Source organism: Felis catus, chromosome C2 (assembly GCF_018350175.1).
Source record: "Felis catus isolate Fca126 chromosome C2, F.catus_Fca126_mat1.0, whole genome shotgun sequence".
NCBI classification, from domain to species: Eukaryota; Metazoa; Chordata; class Mammalia; order Carnivora; family Felidae; genus Felis; species Felis catus.
In genome coordinates, this window is record NC_058376.1 from 64,735,754 (window position 1) to 64,759,659 (window position 23,906).

Genomic DNA, 23,906 nt, shown 5'->3' on the forward strand with positions numbered 1-23,906 from the left:
CTATCATACGATACCATAACGAGGACACTGACACTGATACAGTCAAGGTACTAAACATTTCCATCCCCACAAGGATCCTTCACGCTGACCTTTTGATAGCTATGCCCACTTCGCTTCCACTTCCCTCCTCATACACACACTCCTTATTGGTCCCTGGCAATCACTACTGTATTCTCCATTTACGCAATTACGTGACTTCAAGAAGAAATGAACTGCACATATGTAACATTTTGAGACTGGCTTTTTGCACATAGTATAATTTCCTGGAGATTCACCCAAGTGTCCACATATCAACAGCTCTTTTTATTGCTAAGTAGTATCCCATCGTTTATGCATGTACCACAGTTTATTTAACCATTCCTCACTGAAGTACATCTGGCTTGTGCCCAGTTTGGAGCTGTTACAAATAAATCTGTGATAAACATTCACGTACAGATTTGTGTGTGTGTGTGAACATAAGGTTTCATTTATCTTTGACAAACCCTTAGGAGTTCAAGTGCTAGGTTATATGGTGGCTTCATGTCTTTTAAGAAACTGTCAAACTATTTTTCGAAAGTGGCTGTGCCATTTTACGTTCCCACTAACAATGTATATGAGTTGGTGTAGTGGTTGTAATTGTGGTTTTAATTTAATGAATAATGATGCTAAACATCTTTTCATATCTCTCTTTGCCAGTTACATATACTCTTCAGCGGAATATGTGTTCATGATTTTTAGCTATATTCTATTTGGATCATTTGATTTTTTAATGTTGAGATTTAAGAGTTCTTCATATATTCTAGATAATAGTTGTTTGTTGAATATGTGATTTGAGAATATTTTCTCCAAGTCTATACCATGTATTTTTATCCTCCCAATAATTATTCTAATATCCTGCCTTTTTTGAGAGGAGATTTTGTCAAATTTTTTTCTGCAACAATTTATACGTTCATAGGATTTTCTTCTTTAACTTTTGGTATACTGAATTACCTTGACTATTGCTGAATACTAAATCAGGCTTCATTCCAGGAATAAAGCCATTGTGATAATTATTTTTATATATTGCTGAATCATTTTGCTAATATTTTGTTAAATATTTTTACATCTACATTCCATGAGGGACATTGGTCTATAGTTGTTGGGGGTTTTTTGTTTTGGTTTCATTTCGTTTGGTTTTGGTGTCAAGGTAACACGAGCTTCAAAAGATGAATTAAGAAGTTTTTCCCCTTATTCTGTTTCCTGGAACAGAAGGTGTAGAAGATGTAGAACTCATGTTATTCCACAACTAGTATAGATTTATTTCTCCAATGAAACCATCTAGGCCTGGAGATTTCTTTTTTGAGAGTTTTTAAATTACAAATTCAATTTCCTTTTTTGGGCTATTCAAATCATCTACAGTTGTCTCTTGAACAATACAGAAGCTGGGGGTGCTGACCCCCTGCTGAGGCAAAAATCCACTATAACTTTTGACTCCCCCAAAAATTTACTAATAGCTACTGTTGACCAGAACCCTCACCAATAACAGCCTACTACTGTTGACCAGAGCCTTATAAATAACATAAACAACACATTTTATATATATATAATATATATATATATTGTATACTGTATTCTTATAATAAAGTAAGCTAGAGGAAAGAAAGAAAATCATAAGAAAGAGAAAATACATTTACAGTACTATCAGGTATTCATTGAAAAACTCCACTTATAAGTGGACCTACACAGTTCAAATCTATGTTGTTCAAGAATCAACAGTATTTCATTTTGGGTGAGTTGTAGTGGTTTGTGCTGTTCAAAAAAGTGGCCCATTTCACATAAGTTGTAAAATTTTGTGTACAGAGTTGATCATAGTATTCCCTTTTTTTTCCCTTTTAATATCTTTAGGGTCTGTAGTGACAGTCTGTTTCATTCTTGATTTTGGTAATTTGTTTCTTTTCTCCTTGTTTTTTAGAACCTTTTAGAGAAGGTTCTAAATATAATTGATCTTTTTTAAAATGAGCTTTTCTTTTTAATGATTTTCTCTATTTCTGATATGATATTTATTTCTACTTAGTTTAGGTTTATTTTGTTCTTTTTCTAGGACGCTAGACTACTGCTTTTAGATATTTTATCATTTCTAATCTAAGCATTTAGTGGTATATATTTCTCTCAATGCTGCTTTAGCTGTGTCCCATAAACTTCAATATAGTAGATTTAAATTTTCATGCAGTTCAGGGTTTTTTAATGACAATGAGAATTGCTCTTTGACATCTGGATTAGAATTATTGGGTTTAGTTTCTAAATGTTTTGATCTTTTTCAATTCTCTATTAATAATTTTTACTTCGATTCCATTGTGATGGTAAAACATAGTCTATGCGATTTCAATTACTTAAAATCTATCGAGTTTTGGGGTGCCTGGGTGGCTCAACCAGTTAAGTGCCTAACTCTTGATTTCAGCTCAGGTCGTGATCTCACAGTCATGAGACTGAGCCCAAAGTCAGGCTCCACACTGAGCATGGAGTCTACTTAAGATTTTCTCTTTATATCTCCCTCTGCCCCTCCCCTGCTCACACTTCTCTCTCTCTCTCTCTCTCTCTCTCTCTCTCTCTCTCAAAATAAAATTATCTTGAATTTTATTTTATGGCCTAGGATATGGTTTATATTGACATATTCCATGAACATTTGTAAAAAACATGTATTTTACTGTTGTAAGATAACGTGTTTTATAAATGTCAATTAGATCTGTTGTTTAATGATGACAATGAATTCCTCCAAAGCTTTGCTGATTTTGTCTAGTTCTACAATTGTTGAGAAAAGGGTATGTATGGACTCCAACTATAAGTGCAGATTTGTCTATTTAGACTTCCTTTCAAGTCTACCTATTTGTGCTTCACATATTACAACCTTCTGTTGTTTGGCACATATACATTTAGGATTATTATATCTTCTTGGTAAATGATTCTTTTCTTACTATATTATGTTGCTTTCTGTGTCTGGTAACTTTCTGTGTTATAGACTACTTAATCTGATACCAATATAGCCACTCCTGCTTTTTGGGATTAAAATCTGTATGATATGTATTTCTCCATCATTTCACTCTCAATTTGCCTGTATAATTATATTTGAAGTGAGATTTTTTATATATAGCATATAGTGGGGTCAGATTTTTTAAATCCACTCAGCCAATCTCTTTTAATTGGTGTATTCAGACCATTTACATTTGATAAAATTATTGATATATCAGGGCTTAAATTTTCCATTTATTGCTATGGTATATTTATTTTAACTTCCATGTCTTTGTTATCTTTTTCCTGTTTTCCTGTGAGTTAACTGAACATTTTTTTTAGGATTCTGTCTTGATTCATAGCTTTGTTAGTGGTTGCTCTAGATACTACATTATATATACATAAATTATCACAATGTACCAGTGCTGACATTTTTATTAGCTTAAGTGAAGTTTAGAAACCTTACCTACCTTAACATCCCTTTATTTCCTCTGTGCATAACTGATATAAATATTTTCTCTGTGTACATTTATAAACACATCAGACAAGGCAACTGGGTGGCTCAGTCAATTAAGTGTTTCCAACTCTTGATTTCAGCTCAGGTCATGATCTCACAGTCATGGGATCAAGCTCTACATCTGGCTCTGTGCTAAGCATGGAGCCTACTTAAGATTCTCTCCTCCCTCTGCCCCTCCTACATACACATGCATGCATTTCTCTATATCTCTAGAAAGAAAGAAGAAAGAAAGAAAGAAAGAAAGAAAGAAAGAAAGAAAGAAAGAAAGAAAGAAAAGAAAGAGAAAGAAAGAAAAGAAAGAAAGAAAGAAAGAAAGAAAGAAAGAAAGAAAGAAAGAAAAGAAAAGAAAAGAAAAAAGGAAAAAGAACCACATCAGATAGTGTTATAATTTTTGCTTCAACTACCAAATATAACTCAGAAAATTCAAGAAGAGAAGGAAAATCTACTGTATTTACCCTTCTTTTTTGCTCTTTCCATTGTTTTTTCTTCACTTCTGATATTCCAAGACACCTTCTTTTAGTATTTCTTTTCTGTTTAGAGTGAGAACTTCCCTTAGCCATAATGGTTAGGTAGGTCTTCTGGTGATGAATTCTATTAGAGGTCCTTCATTTGAGAATGTATTGATTTCCCCTTCATTCCTGAAGAATACATTCACTGAATATAGAATCCTGGGTTCACAAGTCTTTTCTTCCAGCCCTAGAAAAATGTTGTGCTACTTCCTTCTGGCCTTCATGTTTCTGGTAAGAAATATGCTGCCTTTCAAATTGTTATTTCCCCACAGGTAAGCTGTCATTATTCTCTTACTATTTTCAAGATTTTTCCTTTGTTTCAGTTTACACAGTTTTTTATTATGATGTGTCTTTCTTTAGATTTCTTTAGAAATCCATGGATTTCTTTAGATTTATTCTATTTGAGATCTACTCAGCTTCTTGAGTCTATAAATTATGTCTTTCACGAAATTGTGGGATTTGGGCCATTATTTCCTTAAGTGCTTTTTCAGCCCCATCCTCTTTCTCTTTTCTTTTCAGGACTCCCAATGAGGCAAATGTTATACTTTTGTTTTGGTCTTGCAGGTCCGAGGCTCTGTTCATTTTTTTAAGCCGTTTTCACACTGTCATTTAGATTAATTTCTATTGTTCTATTATCAAATTCACTGCTTCTTTCCTGTGTCCCCCATTCGTCTATTGAGCCCATCCATTCAGATTTTTATTTCAGTTACTGTATTTTTCAGTTCTAATTTTCCATTTAGCTCCTCTTAATATCTTCTATTTCTTTGCTGACCCTTTTTATTTTTTCATTTGTTTCAAATATGTTCACAATTGTTTCTTGAAGCATTTTTATGATGGTGACTTTAAAATCTTTGTCAGGTAATTCTAACATCTCTGTCATCTTCTCAGTTCAGATATTTCCTAGTTCTTGGTATGATAAGTGATTCTTCTATTAAAACCTAAACATTCTGGATATTATAAGACTGCATCTTATTTAAAACTTCTTTTACTTAGTTTTTCTGGGCACCGTTCTGGCAGGGGAAGGGGTAGATCACACCTTTTTACTTCAAGGTGGGGTTAGGAGTCCAGGTATCCATTCAGCTTTCACTGACACTCAGGTAAATGGGCTCTTCATTTCATCTGGGCAGGGTTGGGAGTTCGGTCTCCCTACTAAGCCTCTGCTGATATGATCCTGGCTGGGAGATGTACTGGTGCCAGGTTACTGCTTTCATGTTGTACTTAGTTGGATGAGTAGGAAAAAGTATATCTACTCTACCTTCCTAGAAGCTTAATATTTGCTTTTAAAAATTTACTATTTCTATAGAATAAAATGCATAAAATTCAATTACTGGAATGAGAGATAACAATTTTTAAAAGGCTCTTGGTACATATTTCCAAATTACTTTTCAGAAGTTTTTAACAACTAGGGGGAGGAGTTAAGATGATGGAGAAGTAGGGGAACCCTGGGCTTTCCCTGTCCCTCAAACACAGCTGTATTAAGGTCAGATCATTAGGAACAACCTGGAAATCAATCTGAGGACTGGCAGAAGGATCTCCACAGTTGGAGGGAGACAGCAGGGCAGGTGCCAGGTACTTAGAAGTGAACTGGGGTGGAGAAAAACTGCAGTGCTGCCAAGGGGAGGGAACCTTTTCCAAGAAGACAAAAGGGAGTGAAAGAGAGAGGGGTTGAGTGAGTGCGGCATCAGGTTCACACAAGAAGAGAAACCTCTCCAGAACCACAGACTGGGGAACAAAAGGTACTGAGCGTGGCAACTGTTTTTTGCAAACAGCATGTGAAGCTCAAAATCTGAGGTTTGGAAGAGCGTGACTTTCTCTGGGTAAAGCTGTGGCATGCAACTCCTGGGAGAAAGGGTGCTGGCCCCAGGGTGCATAGTGTGGTGTTGGGTCACACTAGGAGAGAACTCCCCTTCATGCAGTACTTTTGGAAGAGAAGAGAGTTGGGAGCACCTGGGTGGCTCAGGTGGTTGAGTGTCCGACTTGATTTCAGCTCAGGTCAAGATTTCACAGTCATGGGATCTGTGCTGAGCATGGAACCTGTTTAAGATTCTCTTTCTTTTTCTCCCTCTGCCCCTCTCCCTCACTCACACGTGATCTCTCATAAATAAATAAATAAATAAATAAATAAATAAATAAATAAATAAATGGAAGAGGGTATAGCATGAGCCAAAGCTGTGGCACAGGGTACGTGGACTCCCCTAGCTATTCTGTGAGGGCTTCCTGAACAGGGAGGGTGTGAGATTCCCCTGTTCAGGGACTGGAGAGTGGGGTGATACCATTTTCCCCCTTAACACCAACATGGTGAAGCTTCAGAGAATAATACAATGGGCCCCAGTGGAGGCGGGACCTGCTTACACCAAACCCCACCCACCCTGTGCTTGGCAACTGCTCACTTACTGACTCTGAGCCAGCGCAGCAGGCCTCTCCTCCACAAGACCAGCACAGGCAGCACCTGCGTGTACCAAGTGTACTGAAAACAGAGAGCTTCAAAGCGTCAACCTGAAGTTCTGGTGGAAATAGGACAAGCTTATTCTTTTTTTCTTTTTTTTTCCTTTGGAATCAAGTTTATCGTTTTTTGTTTATTTTTTCATTTCCTTTCTCATTTTCTTTTGGAGCGGCTTCTTTTTTCTTTTCTTTTTATTTTTTTTTCTTTCTTTTCCCTTGGTTTTTCTTTGGAATCAGGCTTATTTTCTTTATTTATTTTTTTAATTCCTTCTCCTTTTCTTTTTTTGTTTTTTGGTTTTTTTTTTGGAGCAGACTTTTTTTCTCTTCTTTTTTCTGGGCTTATTTTAACAAACAAATCAAAGCACACCTAGTTAAAGATCCAAACATTCCCCACTGCAAGAACAGAGAAGCTCTGTAGGAGACTTACCAGTAGGAAAAAGCAGCCAAAACAGCAGAGGGCATACAACATACACCAGAAACACTTCCTGAAGTACCAGGCCCTGGACAGTGTATGATCCCTTTTTAATACAACATTACTCTCAGGTGCAGGAAATATAACAAGCTTTCAAAATATGAAAAGACAGAAACTTAGCCAAAATGACAAGATGGAGGAATTCTCTCCATAAGAAAGGTCAAGAAATCATAGCAAGGGACTTGCTCAAAACAGATATAAGCAATATATCCAAACAAGAATTTAGAACAACAGTCATAAGACTATTAGCTGGATTCGAAAAAAGCATAGAAGACATCAGGGAAATCTTTGCTGCAGACATCAAAGACCTAAAAACTAGTCAGGCTGAGATAAAAAATACTATCACTGAGATGCAAAACTTACTGGATATAGTCACAACAAGGACTGGAGAAGCAGAGGAAAGAATAGGTGATATAAAAGAAAAAATTATGGGGTGCCTGGCTGGCTCAGTGGGTTAAGTGTCTGATTGTTGATTTGGGGTCAAGTCATGATCTCACGGTCTGTGAGTTTGAGCCCCGTGTCAGGCTCTGTGCTGACAGCAAGGCACCTGCTTGGGATTCTCTCTCTCTCCTTCTCTCTATGCTCCTCTCCTGCTCTCTCTCTCTATAAGTAAATAAACATTTTTTAAAAAAAGAAGAAAAAAGTATGGAAAATAATGAGGCTGAAAAGAAGAGGGAAAGAAAACTATTAGATCACAAAGGCAGACTTAGGCAACACAGCAAAAACATACAGCAAAACAATATCCATATCATAGGAGTCCCAGAAGAAGAAGAGCAAGAAAAGGGGGCAGAAGGTTTATTTGAACAAATTATAGCTGAGAACTTCCCTAACCTGGGAAGTGAAACAGGCATTTAAATCCAAGAGGCACAGAGAACTCCCCTCAAAATCAATGAAAACAGGGGTCAACACCATAACATCGTAGTGAAACTTTCAAAATACAAAGATAAAAAGAGAATTCTGAAAGCAGCTAGGGACAAAAGGTCCTTAACCTACAAGGGTAGACATATAATCTAACAGCAGACCTGTCCACTGAAACTTGGCAGGCCAGAAGGGAGTGGCAGAAAATATTCAATGTGCTGAATGGGAAAAATATGCAGCCAAGAATTTTTTATTGAGCAAAGATGTCATTCAGAATAGAAGGAGAGATAAAGGGTTTCCCAGACAAACAAAAATTAAGGGAGTTTGTGACCACTAAACCAGCCCTGCAAAAAAAAAAAAAAAAAAAAAGCCAAAGCAACAAAAAGGACCAGAGAACATCACCAGAAACACCAACTCTACAGGTGACACAATGGCACTAAATTCCTATCTCTCAATCACTCTGAATTTAAATGGACTAAATGCTCCAATCAAAAGACACAGGGTATCAGAATTAATAAAAAAAAAAAGATTCATCTATATGCTGCCTACAAGAGACTCACTTTTAGACCTAACGACACCTGTAGATTGAAAGTGAAGGGATGGAAAGCCATCTATCATGCTAAAAGACATCAAAAGAAGCCAGAGTACCCATATTTCTATCAGACAAACTAGGTTTTAAAACAAAGACTATAGGGGCGCCTGGGTGGCGCAGTCGGTTGAGCGTCCGACTTCAGCCAGGTCACGATCTCGCGGTCCGTGAGTTCGAGCCCCGTGTCAGGCTCTGGGCTGATGGCTCAGAGCCTGGAGCCTGTTTCCGATTCTGTGTCTCCCTCTCTCTCTGCCCCTCCCCTGTTCATGCTCTGTCTCTCTCTGTCCCAAGGATAGATGAACGTTGAAAAAAAAAAAAAAAAAACAAAGACTATAACAAGAGATGAAGAAGGGCATTATATCATAATTAAGGGGGTCTATCCATCAAGATCTAACGATTATAAATATTTATGCTCCCAACTTGGAGGAACCCTAATATATAAGTCAATTAATTATGTTATTAATTGAATCAATGAAACTCATTGATAATACTACAGAAGTTTTTACCAATTATTAAATTAATATGTAATATCAAATGCCTTCTGTTATAATATGTTCCTGTCAGTATTCTATATTACTGTTGTTAAATCTCTATTTTGTTGGACAAAGTGTAGTATTTCATAATTGTTCTAAAGTGTAATTTTCTGGTAATTAATAATGGTGAACACTTTTTTTCCAATTTCTTAATAGACAGTTTTACTTCCTCTCTCACGACTTGTTTGTTCACATACTTTTTTTTAACTCTTTCACTTTTTGAGTTCTAATATTTCTCTTATCCTTTTATGGGTTCTTTATATATTTGAATGCTAACTTTTTCTGTCATATTTATTGACGTTTTTAGTGAGCCTTTTCATTCTCTATATTATATTCTTTGGTGTACACACACTTTAAAATTTTTATCTAGTTAAATCTATTAATTTTTCCTTTGTGATCATTTTCAATAATTAATAAGGTTAAAAAATGTTCTCTATCCTAGAAATTCAATAAATATTTGCTCTACTTGTTTCAAGTTCTTTTTTGATTACCTACACAAATAAGTAATCCATCTCATATTTATTTTAGGGTAAGGTACACGGGGTCAGATACAAATGATGATTTTCTATATTTTTACATATGGCTAATTTTCCTAAAACCATATCCTACTTTTTCAAAACATTTTTAAAAACTCTTACATGATCACAGCTAAGTACCTATCATAGAGCATCCAATTCTGGACTGACATGCAATATCCTCAAATTCTGGGGCTGACAGACAAGTCACCATCATTTGGCTAATGACCACTGCTACGGTCTGAATGTTTGTGTCTCCCCCAAAATCTGTATGTTGAAATCCTAACCCTCAAGATGATGATAAAGAGAGGTGGGGCCTTTGGCAGTTGATTAGGTCATGAGGGCAGAGCCCTCACGGTTGAGATTAGTACCCTCATAAAGAAGAACCCAGAGAGCTAGCCTGCTCTTCTGCCATGTGAGGATGTAGTGAGAAGATGGCCTTCGTTGGGGAAGCAGATTCTTACTAGACACAAAATCTGCCAGTGCCATGATCCTGGACTTAGCAGCCTCCAAAACTGTGAGAAATAAATGTTTGTTGTTGATAAGCCACCCAGTCTCTGATATTTTTGCTGTAGCTTCGACAGACTAAGAGAACCACAGAACATGGAAGCAATATGTTTCCTGCACACTTTTAGGGGCTGAAACAACAGTACTAACAGGGCTGACGTGAATCCTCTAGTCTATAATCAATGTCAACAGTGACAATAGCCTGCACAAGTCTTCCCTGAGAACTGTGAGAAACCCTTACAACTTCACCAGGAAGGGTTCCCCACATACTCAGGTAATTTCATGTATCTGGTAGGATCCAATGGAGGGATCCTGAAAAAAAGACTAAAACATAGAATCTTGTGATTAATTATAGGAAAGGTTAGAAGTTTATAGCCCACCACTACCCAAAACATAAGATACCATGTCAGTTTACTTCCAAGTACATTTATATAGTAAAATGTTCTGTCCCCTCAGATCTCCATTATATGAAAAGAATGCTGAAATTTATCTGCTTCATGCTAGTCTGTCAGGGTCAGGGACAGAGATGCACTTAAGGGGACATGAGCCTTGTGTTAGAAAACAGCAATGTGCACTGGAAGTAAAAAGAAACTTGGAGTCCATAACCCTGTGATTTCCACAGGCAGAAAATTCCTTGATCATGTGTCTCTCTTTCTAGGCTCTCTATATCCACTTTATAATTTATCAGTCATGCCCCTCTAGACCTTGTCTTCCTTAATCCTACCAGACCATTCTTCCATATATTCCACCCCTCCCCCTAGTAACAGTTGACACTTCCTTCCCTACTGTCTTACTGGCCAATAAGATGACTCTACTTTCAAAATGTGATGACTTAGTCACGGGCTTCTTGAAAACTGGCATTTTCAAGTATTCACATTTCTGTATATGGGCCACAATACACTATTACCCCTCAAGACCAAGACCAGGTCATAACTCATGTACTTGAGAAGAGGACTTATTTTATACAAGTAAATATGATAGGATAAAGAAATTAACTTGTTCCTATTCACAACTTCCCCCTTTGCCTACTTAGACTTTTCTCCAAGCCCTGTCCTCTGAATAGAAATCCAAAGCTGCTCAGGAAGGTTATCATAAGAAAAGCAATCAGGAGAATAATTATAATTACCAGGACAGTTGTGTGCACAAAGGAGGAGAGGGGGACTGAATAAATGTGGTGGCATTATCAGGATGGGGGAGATGGAGTCTCTGGAGTATTAAAGAGTAAGACACTCCAAGGTTGGGGGATTAGAAAATAACATACACAAACCATTTTAGCAGACATTGCCAAGAATCCTTACTATTTAAGAATGATATTGAATAAATATCAAAATGTAGCTCTAGGTCCTGGTTTTTTAAACACAAAACTACTCTGGGACCAGAGTTACACTATTGGGATCACAACCTTATAAATATTGCATATTCATTGAACCAACCAAGTCTCCAGAGGTTTTTTGGGAAGGGGGCGGGAGAGTTGGAGACAAAGATGGTGAGATGGTACTTCTCTTAGAATACATAGTATTAGGGAGTTCTACATGCTATCCCTCTTAAATTATAACTCTCCGAGATCAGGGAATCTTTCTAACTTTTTTCTAACACTACTAAGATATAACTGACATATAACATCGTGCAAGTTTAAGGTATACAATGTGATGATCTGATATACTGATACAAGGAATTTGTCTTATTGATAACTACATTTCCAATCCCTCATACATAGCACCATAATCCCTGGAACACAGTATGTGTTTCATAAATGTTTGGCAAATGAGTGACATATGATCTTCCAATCCTAGCTCCAGGCTAAATTTATCTGAAAGGTTTCTGGAAGCCAGATCAGTCCATTCTGTCTGGGTGATAAAACCAACTCCACCGAGATAGTCTTTCTGGGAGAAACCTATAGCATGGGGGCTGCAAAGACTGCAATTCAACCACTGCAGTTCAGACTCAACTAGCCTTTATGCTCACTTCTGACCCCCAGAGGTGGGGGGAAAAAAGAAAGAAAGAAAGCGGATCCCCAGATAGCAGTCAATTTAGAGATCTGAGAATAAAACAGGTTAAGACTTTTAAAGAAAAGGTTTACAATAATTCTAAAGAAAAAGACTTCAGAATTCCCTAAGAAACTTTGGAATGTCCAAATATTAGAGAGATGAAAGCCTGGCCCACAGGAACGGAACGGAATACAGTCAAAGGCTTAAGGATACAGACAGGGTTAACTTATACAGTTTATATTCCCGTAAATGTGATTTATTTTTATACGCACCCAGAAGGAAAGTTTGAGTGGATTGCTTTATGATAATTCTCTAGTTCACTGTAGATATAATAATGAATAAAGCACTGTACTTTGCTAAGAGGAGTTAGAGCATTATTTACACATAATTCAATAAATAAAACATCTGCAGGAAAATCGGTGCTAGGATAATTAAGCCCATCACCCATATAAAAGGCCTTGATTTTTATACCTCCTCTTTCTAGGATAAGGCTGGTTTTGCTGAACCATTACAGGCAAGCTACAGAGGGAAGGGGAGAGGGCAGGAAGAAGAGAGGGGAGGAGAGGAAGAAGGGAGGGGAACAGAAGAAAAGGAAGGAGAGCGAGGAGCAGAGAAAGGATGAAGATAACCCATTTCTGGCATAAGTAAATACTCTGAATAACTATTCTTAATAAAAGCAACTAAAACACCGGACAAGAACCAGAGAGAAATGCATTTTTAAACATTCTGCTAAAGTGACACAAAAAGAATCCACAAAGCCCAAAACTGAAATGAAATAGAGAATCCTAGAAAATAAGGAAGCACCAGAACAAGATTTTTCCTTAAAGCCTTCCCTTGCGCCCTAAAGATGCTAAGCTTCTGCAAAGCTTCCCCATCATCAGCTACATGAGTAGTGGGTATGGAGAACGTGGGATAAAACCCTGAGTCTCCAAAAGCCTCCCCCTCAGAGAGATGGTAAATGAGAAACTAATGCTGCCATACAAAAAGAGGTCCACCACTCTCAATTCTGGCACTGGATAGATATGAAGAATTCACATTACCTGAACATTTGTAACAACAAGCCAGCCCTCATAATCATGTTATCTGAAAAAATTTACTCAGAAAAATTTGACTTAAAGTGATCCCAGGTTGGTGAACACCCCCAATCCTTGGGTGAATGAACTATAATCCTCTTCAGAGGAAATGTATTTTCAACCCAAGCCTGAAAGAATTCTTGCAGTAAAAGTTCCAAGACAAATAATAAGCTCACAGTTATAAAACACACACACACACACACACACACACACACACACACACACACACACGGATAAAAAGGCTCCTTAACTAAATACCAGTAGAAATAAGCAAGAGTCTGTCCACAGACCTACCAACAAACACTTTAGATATAATTCAGGGACAGAATATAAATTACTTACATTTATTATGTGCTTAGAAGTAAAAGCTTAAAAACATAAGCAAGAAAACAACTAGTAAGACTTGAAAACTTCACTAAGGACAAACTAAACAGCATATAAGGAACCATCAAAGAGAGAGAAATTTTATGACTCAGGATAAAGAAGGGTTTCTTAAACAAGACAATAAAAGTACAAACCACAAAGCATGTAGTAATAAAATCCTGCCCTCAAAGAGCATTTCCTATATGCCAGGCACCACCATCAGCATTTACATGTATTATCCCATCTAGTCCTCCCAATATCCAATTGAGTAGACACTATGATTATCCCTATTTCATAGATGAGGAAACTGAAGGACTAGGACATTAAATAACTGGGCCAAAGTTACACAACCAGCAAGTGGCAGTGCTACAATCTGAATCCAGGAAACCTGGCTCCAGAGTCTGTGCCCCTGAGGAAAGACGTACAAATCTGACTACACCAAAATTTCAAACTTTAATAGGCCGAGCATCGAGGATTTTAGAGCAGTGAAAATATTCTGTATGATCCAATGATGAGTGCACATCACTATAAATTTATCTAAACCCATACACAGAATGCACAACATCAAGAGTGAACTCTAATATAAAGGATAGTCTTTGGGTGACAATGATGTATCCAATGTAGGATCATCAATTGTAGCTAATGTACCATTCTGAGGCAGGGTATAGAAAGTGGTGCAGGGGGCGTCTGGGTGGCTCATTCAGTTAAGCATCCAACTTTGGCTCAGGTCATGATCTCGCAGTTCACAAATTCAAGCCCCGCATCAGGCTCTGTGCTGACAGCTCAAAACCTAGAGCCTGCTTTGGATTCTATGTCTCCCTCTCTCCCTGCCCCTCCCCTGCTCATGCTCTGTCTCTCAAAAATGAATAAACAAAAAAAAAAGGAGAGAGAGACAGAAAGTGGAGGCAGGAGGCTGTGCAGGAAAGGAGGTATAAAGGAACTCTCTGTACTTTCCCCTTAAAATTTACTGTGAACCGAAAATTGCTCTAAAAATGAAGTAAAATATTTTTTTCATCATACACCATAAAAAAAAACTAAAAGACAAACACAAACTGGGAGAGGATATTTCCAACCTATTTTAACTGTCAACATATCGGTACCTAGATTCTATACTAAATTTCTCAACCCAAAGCTGACACTGAGCCATATGTTTTGAGCCATTTATTTATTATTTGGTCATTTTCCAAATAATAGCCTAATTTGGTAGACATCACCCCAGGGTACTTTACACAACCCCCTCCCTTCAAGTTTAATTCCCTTCAAAAATCCCAAGTTTACGTGAGATAGGGTTACTGTATGTCCTCAGCCACTACCAATACCCTTTGTCTTTGAAAATCCTTCCCCTCAAATTGTCTTTAGAGCTGATAGAGTGACCAAATTTCTCAGAATCCTTAACAGTTCTCCGGAGACACAAGTAGCACACAGCGATGCTGTGTAAATGTGGGCAAGGTACTTAAATAGTCTCTGCCTCAGGTTTCTAGTGTGTATACTGAGTCCATTGACAACCACCTCACAGCAGCACTGTCAGAATCAACTCAGATGATGTAGGTAAAGGAGTACATGCTGGGGTCCCTCAAAAGATCACATATACGGAGTTACCATACAACTTGGCAATTCCATTCCTAGGTATATATCCAAAAGCAATGAGAACATATCTGCACAAAACTTGTACATGAATAGTTGTGGCAGTATTATACACAGTGGCCAAAAAGTGGAAAGAACCTAAATGTCTACCAGCTGAATGGATAAACAAAATGTGCTTTATATATATAATGGAATATTAGTCCACAGTAAAAATGAACAGAGTAAATGAAGTACTGCCATGCTATAATATGAATGAATCTTGACAACACTATACTAAATGGGGGGGGGGGGAAGGGGAGCCATCTACAAAGGCCATGTATTATATGATTCCATTTATACCAAATGTTCAGAGTAGACAAATCCAACCAGACAGAAAACAGATTAGTGGTTTCCAGGGGCTTGGGGGAGGCGGGAATGGAAATTAAGGCTACAGGGTTTATTTTGTGGTGATGAAATGTTCCAAAATGAGATATGGGGGCAGTTGCACAATTCTGTGAATATACTAAAATTCACCGAATTGCAGACCTTAAAAAGTGTAACTTTTATGGTATGTAAATTATATCTCAATAAAGTGGTTATTTTAAAAAGGATATACCCACAGTACTTGTTATATGGTAAGCGCTCAGTAGCTATTGTGATTTTGATTCTGTTTAGCAAAACCCTATACGTCTTCTAGCATCCCTAAATTGTTTTGAGCAGTTGAGATATTTTTCCAACTAAAAAAAACAAAAAACAAAACAAAAAAACAACCCAGATTACACTGCCAAAAGCCATATGCAAGCAAGAGCATAAAGGGCTCCAGAGGTGGGCCCAAGAAGACCCTTGCTGAGGGAAGTGAAGAGACAGTCGTGCTCTGGAATGTGGGAGCTCAGGAGTACTCTGGGATATTGAAGGCTCCAGAGCTGTTTGAGAACTTAAGAACTGCCTTGTGGGTAGGAGAGGCAGGTGTCAGCCTCCACAGTAATTGGAAGAGCAATGGATTAACCTAGCTAGCTTTCTTTTTCCAACTAGGTCTAGTCACATTCCACACATTGTCCCCTGGTGAGTTTAGTTCTACTCTTATTGCCATTTTCCAGATGACAGAACTGAGGTAGAAAACAGTCATCTCCAGAACGAATGTTCTTCACCACTGTCATGCCACCTCCCACACAATCCCCGGAATCAAGAAATTCTTCCCATATTTACTTAATAACCATCACAACAGGTAACATATATTAAGTTTCCTATATTTGAGGCAGTATTCCTGTAAGTGTTTTACATATACTCATGCATTTAATTCTCACAACAACACTGGGATGCAGCTGTCATTTTCAGATGACACAAATTAGGTGACACACCCAAGGCCACACAGCAGGTAGGTAGCAGGGCTATGATTTCATGAATCCATGGAGCCTGGCTACTAGAATCCACCCTCTCAATCACTCCGATGTATTGCTTCTCTAGTATATGCACATTGTACTGGCTTCACACTAGAAATTTGTCTAAATCCTCAACATGAATCGTTTTAAATCCACAGAACAACACTATGAAGTAGGCATTATTATTAAAAGCGTACTTTAAGTAGAAGAAAATAAGTATGGAGTATTAACTGCTCTGTCCAAGTTTATTCAATGAGCAAGGTTCAAAGCCAAAGCAATTTGATTTATGCCAAGGTGATTTGGCCAGAGACTCCAGGCTCTTAGCCATGACTCCATACTCCCCCAGTAGTGAATGAAATTCCTGGAACTAGAGACAGTGTTTATCACATGCAATTAGAGATAAAGCTAAGACTGAAATACCCAGCAAAATTTAAAGTGAAACAAGATAAAACACAAATAATCAAAACACAAAACAACTTTAACCTCCAGGGGCCTGGGGCCAGTATCCTGGAATAGGGTGGGGAAGATATTTGCTTCTCCCAACGTCATGCTTTGATATATACTGAGGTGTCCCCTCAGATTCTCTGTAAACCTATCCGTTCTACATCTAACAAACCAATTGGTCCAATTCACTCAAGCTAGTGATCCCAGTTCTCCCCCACTACCCAGTAGCCTTCCATCCTGTGAGGCCCCAAGTCAAATGATGTGAGTTGTATCCATCACCAGGTGCAGGTACCAAAGCTGTTTAGCCCTGCACTCCTTCTCTGTCCACCCTAGACTTGTACTGCTTTGAAAAACAGCCTATGAAACCCCCCTCTCTGCTACTTAGAGAACACCGGCCCAAAGTAGGCAAGGGGAATTAGGCCCACTCCCTTGCCTGACACCAGAAACAGCTATTGTTCCTCTTTAGTAGAGATGTTGTAGGAACCCCCTGAAAGCTATGACCCTGTTGCCCGATATCCAGCTCAAGACCTGCCTGGGCCCAGAGCTTCTTCCTCACCTCTCCTGGCTTCTGCCAATACTTGGGTTCTTTCCTTGCACCTCTGCTCCCAGAGCTGAATGTGACTGAGAAAAAATATAGTAAGGTACGGTCTACTGGGGCTCCAACTCTGATTGGGGAGGAGACCGATACTGTTGATTAAAATGAAGTCTTTGTATTATCTATGAATATCATCTGGAGCTCTGAAGAACAGCCGTATTGCAACTTGCCAGTTTACATCCATGTGAAATAAATTACAGATGGTACATTTGTCCTCATGAGTTATCAGTTAGACTCCCATGCACGTACGTCCTAAAAATAAATATACAGTCTCAGAACCATACACATTTCCAGCAAGTGACACAGATTTACACACCAACATCAGCAACTTTGTAAGGAAGTCTTATCGTTCTCGTCAATTTTTTTCTCGGTGCCAGCTGAGATTCACAAGTAGCAGTCAGCAGCAGTACTATCAATATGTATTTTTAAGCCTATTGTGTTGTTTTGACAAACTAAACGATTAATTAACAGCAATCTAGCAAACAGATCTCTACTTACAGCTTGGAGTGAGAGAAACACACAGATCGCCATAACCGTTCTATAGTCACCATTACTGAGGAAGAATACTGCCTAATTAATTATAATTGATCACAAAGATTAGATTCAAATTCCACTAGCAGGGCAGAAGAAGCCCAAACAGAGGAAATAAATCAGAAAACTATTCTCTGAATCCATAATGAACCAACAAGCTTCAGAGATAAACAGATTTGTTTTAATTGTAGGTTTTAAAAAAATAATTTAAGAACATTTGGAGGCCTTTGGAGAGAGAATACAGAGTGGAGGGGGGAGGGCTAGAGCCAAAATCAGGGAAGCACAAATTCAAATGAACACTGAAGTTCTTGTCTCTGACCCTACAAAAAAAATCTGTAAGGTGCTCACTAGAGTGGAGAGTAGGTACAGGACGTGCGCACATCACACTGCAGAGATGGCCCTCACAGATACTTCCTGCTGATCAAATTCTCCCTGACCCAAAGATATGTCCTTGTAACCTGGAAGACTGTCGCAGCTTTCTCTTCTCAGCTCTCATAGGGAACACTTGCGCATTCTTCCCAGCACCCATTTCCCCTCGGATTGTAGAGCCCCCACCCGCTATAGACAGGATAAGACAGTGGCCCTCACCTCTTCTCCCCTCTCTACACCCACTACAGTGCTTAAGCCAAGGAGAAGACTCGAGACCCAAACTGGGCCCACCAAAGGTCTTCTGAAATATTTTAAAAGCCAGAGCTTAGAGAGAGAAGTCCCATCTCACTCTCAACCCCCTTTCTTCTTTGGTTGTGATGTTGTAAAGAAGTAAATCCATGACTGATGCAGACAGTTGAGACGAGGAGTGTCAACATAAGCAACTTTGTAAAGAAGCCTTATCTGTCTCATCATTTTTTTTTCTTAATGCCAGCATAGATTCACAAGTAGCATTAGACAAGTACTCAGCACTGCCTTGGATATTGAACATTCCTTCATTTTGTCCTTCCAGAGACCCGTTTTTGCTTCAGCTAATTCAAGTTGGGTTCTAAAAGAGTCCCAACACTCTACTATCTAACTAATTCTGGAAAATCCTCAAATAAAGGAGTCTGCATAATAGAAATAGTCTGATATAGAACTGGAGAAATTCTTGACTAGAGAGAAGCTTTTCATAAATTCTCGGCTGGACTTCTGGAATTTCATCTCTGCAGATCTTAGAATCATGATCGGGTGGTGGAGAGAGCGGGAGCTTTGTAATGGAAAAAAACTGCTACAAGTTGTGACTCTTTGATCTTGATCAACTGTCTCGATCTTTCTGAACCATAGTTTCCCCATTCATTAAATTGGGATAATAATCCCTCACTGGGGTTTGTGAGGATTAAATGAGAGAATGCACAAAGAGTTAACAAGTAATCGTGTCTGGAACAATACATATGGACTCAGCTTACATGCAGCATCATAGTCTGCCATTATTACTTTCCTCCTTTCTCTTGACAACTGAGCACTACAACATAATATAAACTTCTTTCTCCCGGTACAAGAGAACATGGCAAATGAGTAATTAGGAGCTAAAATCCTATCCCATCTATAAAATATTAAAATCTGATTTTTAGCTTAGAGCTCGTTGGATGTGATAGATGTACAAGAAATGTTCATGCATTTATTAATATAGTTGGTTGAATTAATAGTGACCCCACTAACTTAAAATAACTTGGGAGAAGGCCCAGTGCAATTATGGAATACTTTTTAAAAGTATACTTTAATTAGTTTCAAACATATTCAGTAACAAAAATAATTCTGAAAAGAACTGCTTGGGATAATCTATGATACAATGCAGTGACAAAAATGATTTACAATTGGTATATCAAAAGTTGGTACACAAAATAACCTGTCATCTATGGTGGAACAGAAAGGGCCCTGACTCTGTGCCAGGAAAGCTGGCATCTCTACATCTTTATCTATAAAATGGGAATTAAAATGCCTCAGACCTAGGATTACTAGTAGGCTTGGAATTTAATAAACAACAATGAAGCTACAAACGCTGTGAGATAGGTTTTTATACTTATCCCAGGACAGTCTCCCAATGTCTAGCAGAGTGCTGACACTTAGCCAGCTCTCAGTAAATACATAAATACGTGAATGGATGTGCAAGTGAGTAATACAGAGCTCATCACATAAATTATGAGGACCTGGCATTTCAGGGGGTATTCTGTGATCTCTATCCATGAGTGATTTTTCAGGTACTTATACAGATCCTCTGGGGTTGTGCTCTGGCTCACACTGGCTACATTTACTGATGTTCACCCACTGGGGTAGGTTTCCAGCAGCTTTTTTTTAATCCATGAGCCTGTCATTTTGGCTACATTTTTTTTTTTACCAGAGATGGGCATTTGACCCAAGAAGATTCAATCAGATTTTCTCAATTCAAAATTTGTTATTAGGACTAAGAACACCTAGTTTTTTTCCAGGTCAGTTGCTAGAAAAGTAACATGTAAACTGAGGAGTTGTGAATGAATCATATTCCTCCATGTAGATCAGAGAAGCAGGTCCCAGAAAAACAAAGAGACTTTTGGAAGGAGACAAATATTCCATTCCTCATTCAATGCCCTAATTAAAGTCTGCTTCCCTGCCCTTGGGATCCATAATAAGTTCTCTATACTCTCATGATAAGTTTTCCCTTTGTGCTAGCTTAGAATATAAAACAAAATAACTTTAATACAAGGAAAGAATAAGCAGTAAGCAAAAAAAAATCTTACTGCAAAATAAACAAACCATAAGGTATAAACAATCTTTGCTCACACTACCCTGATTATTTTTGTCTATAATGCAGGCTGAAGTAAACCTGGGTTAATGAGAGAAGAATCCGATACATGCTTATCATATGTGTTTAAACAGCTCAGAACTTCTCCAGGACTAGTTGACCACGGCATAACACACTTGCATTACATGATTTTTATATATTTTATTTCATGCGGCTACTTCTAACAACTATTTTCATTCCTTCTGTGTATAAGAGGTCACTGAGCCTCAAAGAGAAAAAGTGACTTATCCAAGATTTCACAGTCCTCAAGAAGCAAGAAACATAACACAACCTCATGCTTTCTGTCTGTAAGTGCTGCGCTCTTCCTTCACCACACTCAAGGATGGGAGGGAAACCACACAGATATTTTGTACTTGAGGGCAGTAGAAATCAATCATTTTAGTATGGGGAAATGTTTTTGAAGTCAAAATATTTTAAAGATCTGCACTTCAGAACAGGCATAATTTTATATTCACTAACTGAAAAAAAATCAATGAGAAAAATTATAATAATGTCAATAATGCTTTAAAATAAATTTTTGTTATTACCCAATATACAAAATTGAAAACTTTGTGTGTTGATGTATGTTGGGGGGAGGTGTTAAGAGAAAAAGAATATAATTGCACAACCACCCTACTTTTAATTTATTCTAAATATAGTAGCTGGTACACTTAAGGATTCAAAATTCCTAGCATTAAACCAAGACCTCCCAGGGGCCCTGGCCCTCAAGAAAGAAACTGCTCCAATGAGGAAAACTACTCCTAATTTTCAACATTTTGAAGAGGTTAATTTTAGACATGTCAAAAATGGTTTCATTTAGTAATAACTCTTGGAGATAGCCTTGCCTCAAGATATTAAAAGCAAGAGGGGGTTTCATAAATGAATTAGAAGAAGGCACAATTTTTGTTAGGGCTGAGAGAGTACAGGTCAAGGAGGCCATTGTCATATTCTGGAAAACCCAAGAGTGCATGAATCATAAGGAAGCTGTTGCCAGTGGCCACAGCTGCCTGCAGCACAATGTGTGTGACTCCCAGGAGGATGCCCAGAGCATTGGCTAAACACTATGTCCACAACCGTTGTGATTATGTGTCTGTCCACAGCTGCTGCCAAAGAGTAATGGCTTCTCCTTCTCTACCTCTTCTGAATTCCATAGGAGTGCTTCTCGACAGAATATAACCTGGGATTAGGCCAGTAAGAGAGGCTGGGAAATGCAGTTCTCAGGCTTTCCTGTGATTGTGTAAGGGGAAAGTTGATGCTGATTCGGTAACAAATTATCCAAGACAATCTACCCCTTTTCTCAACTGAAATCCATAAAATCCTTTTGACCATATTTATTTTCCAACCAATGTTAGAAACGACTTCACGTGTCTCCCTAAAATGATGCATCTACCTCTCTTACAAATGTAGATACACTCATCCTCTCCTGGGAAAAAAAAAAACAACTATATCCATCTCAGGGCAGTGTTAATTCCTCTTCTCCTTTAGTCACAGAACTTCTTTAACAGATACTGAAATAAAATTAATCACAACTAAACAGATAGTAAAATAAAATTAATCACAACTAACACATCTTATATAAAACCACGGAAAAGAGAGAAGATACAAAGAAAAAACTGGTATCAAAGCAAAAACAAAAAGTACATAGTTATCACAGTCCTCATTTTTACAACTGGACACAAGGTCACAGTTAAACTTTCTTCTTCTACCATCCATTCCATGTTCCCTTTATAATAAGTCAGCATCTAAGCATGTCATACCTATTTATCTGCTGCAATGATCCAAATTTCATTCTAAAGGTGCCCATATTGGGTTACTGTAGAGTTACATTAACTTAACCAGTGAATATGGACTGTACACAAGTAAATCCTCTAGGCTCGAGACACACTCTGCTTTATTCCCCTTATGTATTCCCATTTCTCCTTCATACCCACAATCAACCACCAGTGATACAATAACTCCCTTCTTTGTCTCTTTGTTCAGTGGTAGAGACAGTCCCTAAATGGTCAGACTATTATCTCAACTTTCAGAAAGAACCAATGTTGTATCCTCTAGTGAAGACATATGTGAACTAAGACTACTAAATCAGCAGAGTCCAAACGTGTGGAGCTGGGAAGCAATAACTGTTCTTCTAGACCTATACTCTGGTAGTGGGATAAATGGTATATATAATATGTGCATTTCTAGTTTTGAGTATTTACTGCTTTTGCTTCTGAGTGAATGAGGGACAAGATAAGACTAGTGAATCCCAGGGGTGTGACTCTTCCCCTCACTTTCTTTTTATTTATTATTTTGGCTACAAAATAAAAGTCCTTGTTCAGAATAAAAATATTGTGTGTGATACCAGGACAGTGAAATAATGCATTCAATATGTCTACAGATGGTGGTGCTGGCAGCAATGGACATCAGACCAACGTCCATATTATGCATCTATTCCAGGGAGACAAAAATTGCTGCCCCCTCAGTGATGGAAGGAGTCCAATGTAATCAACTTGCCACCAGGTGGCTGGCTGGTCCTCCTGGAGAATGTTGCCATATTGGGAGCTCTGCTTTGGTCTCTGCCATTGACATGCTGACATTTTGGGCACTCAGCAATAGCAGCCAGATCAGCTTTGGTGAGGAAAAATCCATGTTGTTGAGCTAATAAATAATGTCTACCCATGCTAACATGGCCACTTTGTTGATGAGCAAGTTGTGAAGTAACTGGGGAAAGAAGCTGACAGCCATCACAGAACAGATCATCTAGTCCCTGTGATTACTGAGAGTCTTCCCCACAGCAGTTACCCTTTGGTGAGCAGTGACATGGTAACAACTTAATCCTTATGGGTTATCCTTAAGGTAACTCTTAATCCTATGCCCTCCAAAAGGCCCTCTTCCTCAGAGGTCCCTATCCCCAAGTCTCTACTCTTGATCCTACCAGCCAAAATTTTTGCCACTGCCCAGTACAGACCTATACCTCTCACTATCTGTCAAAGTTCTTCCCATAGGTTGGTTTCCCTTCCCACTGTCCTCTCGGGCCACCCCTGCAATGCAGCAGCAGTCCATTCCTCTCTGTTACCAGAACATCAGAAAGAATCACCAAAAATCAGAGACCCCAGTTTTTTTCCTTCTCTAGTCAAATAATCATAAGAAGCTTTCCTTGAGTCCATAATGTGTGAGATGAAGAGGCAGCAATATGGAAAAAGTAGATCCCACTGGAGTTCAAACCACTTGCTCAAGCAACTTACTCCTACCTCTGGGACTTACTCAAATCCAATCTCAGATATACCATTTCTACTTAATTATGGAATGCTGCTACACATGCCAAACTTAATGGCTTGGTTAATCAGATAACATTCA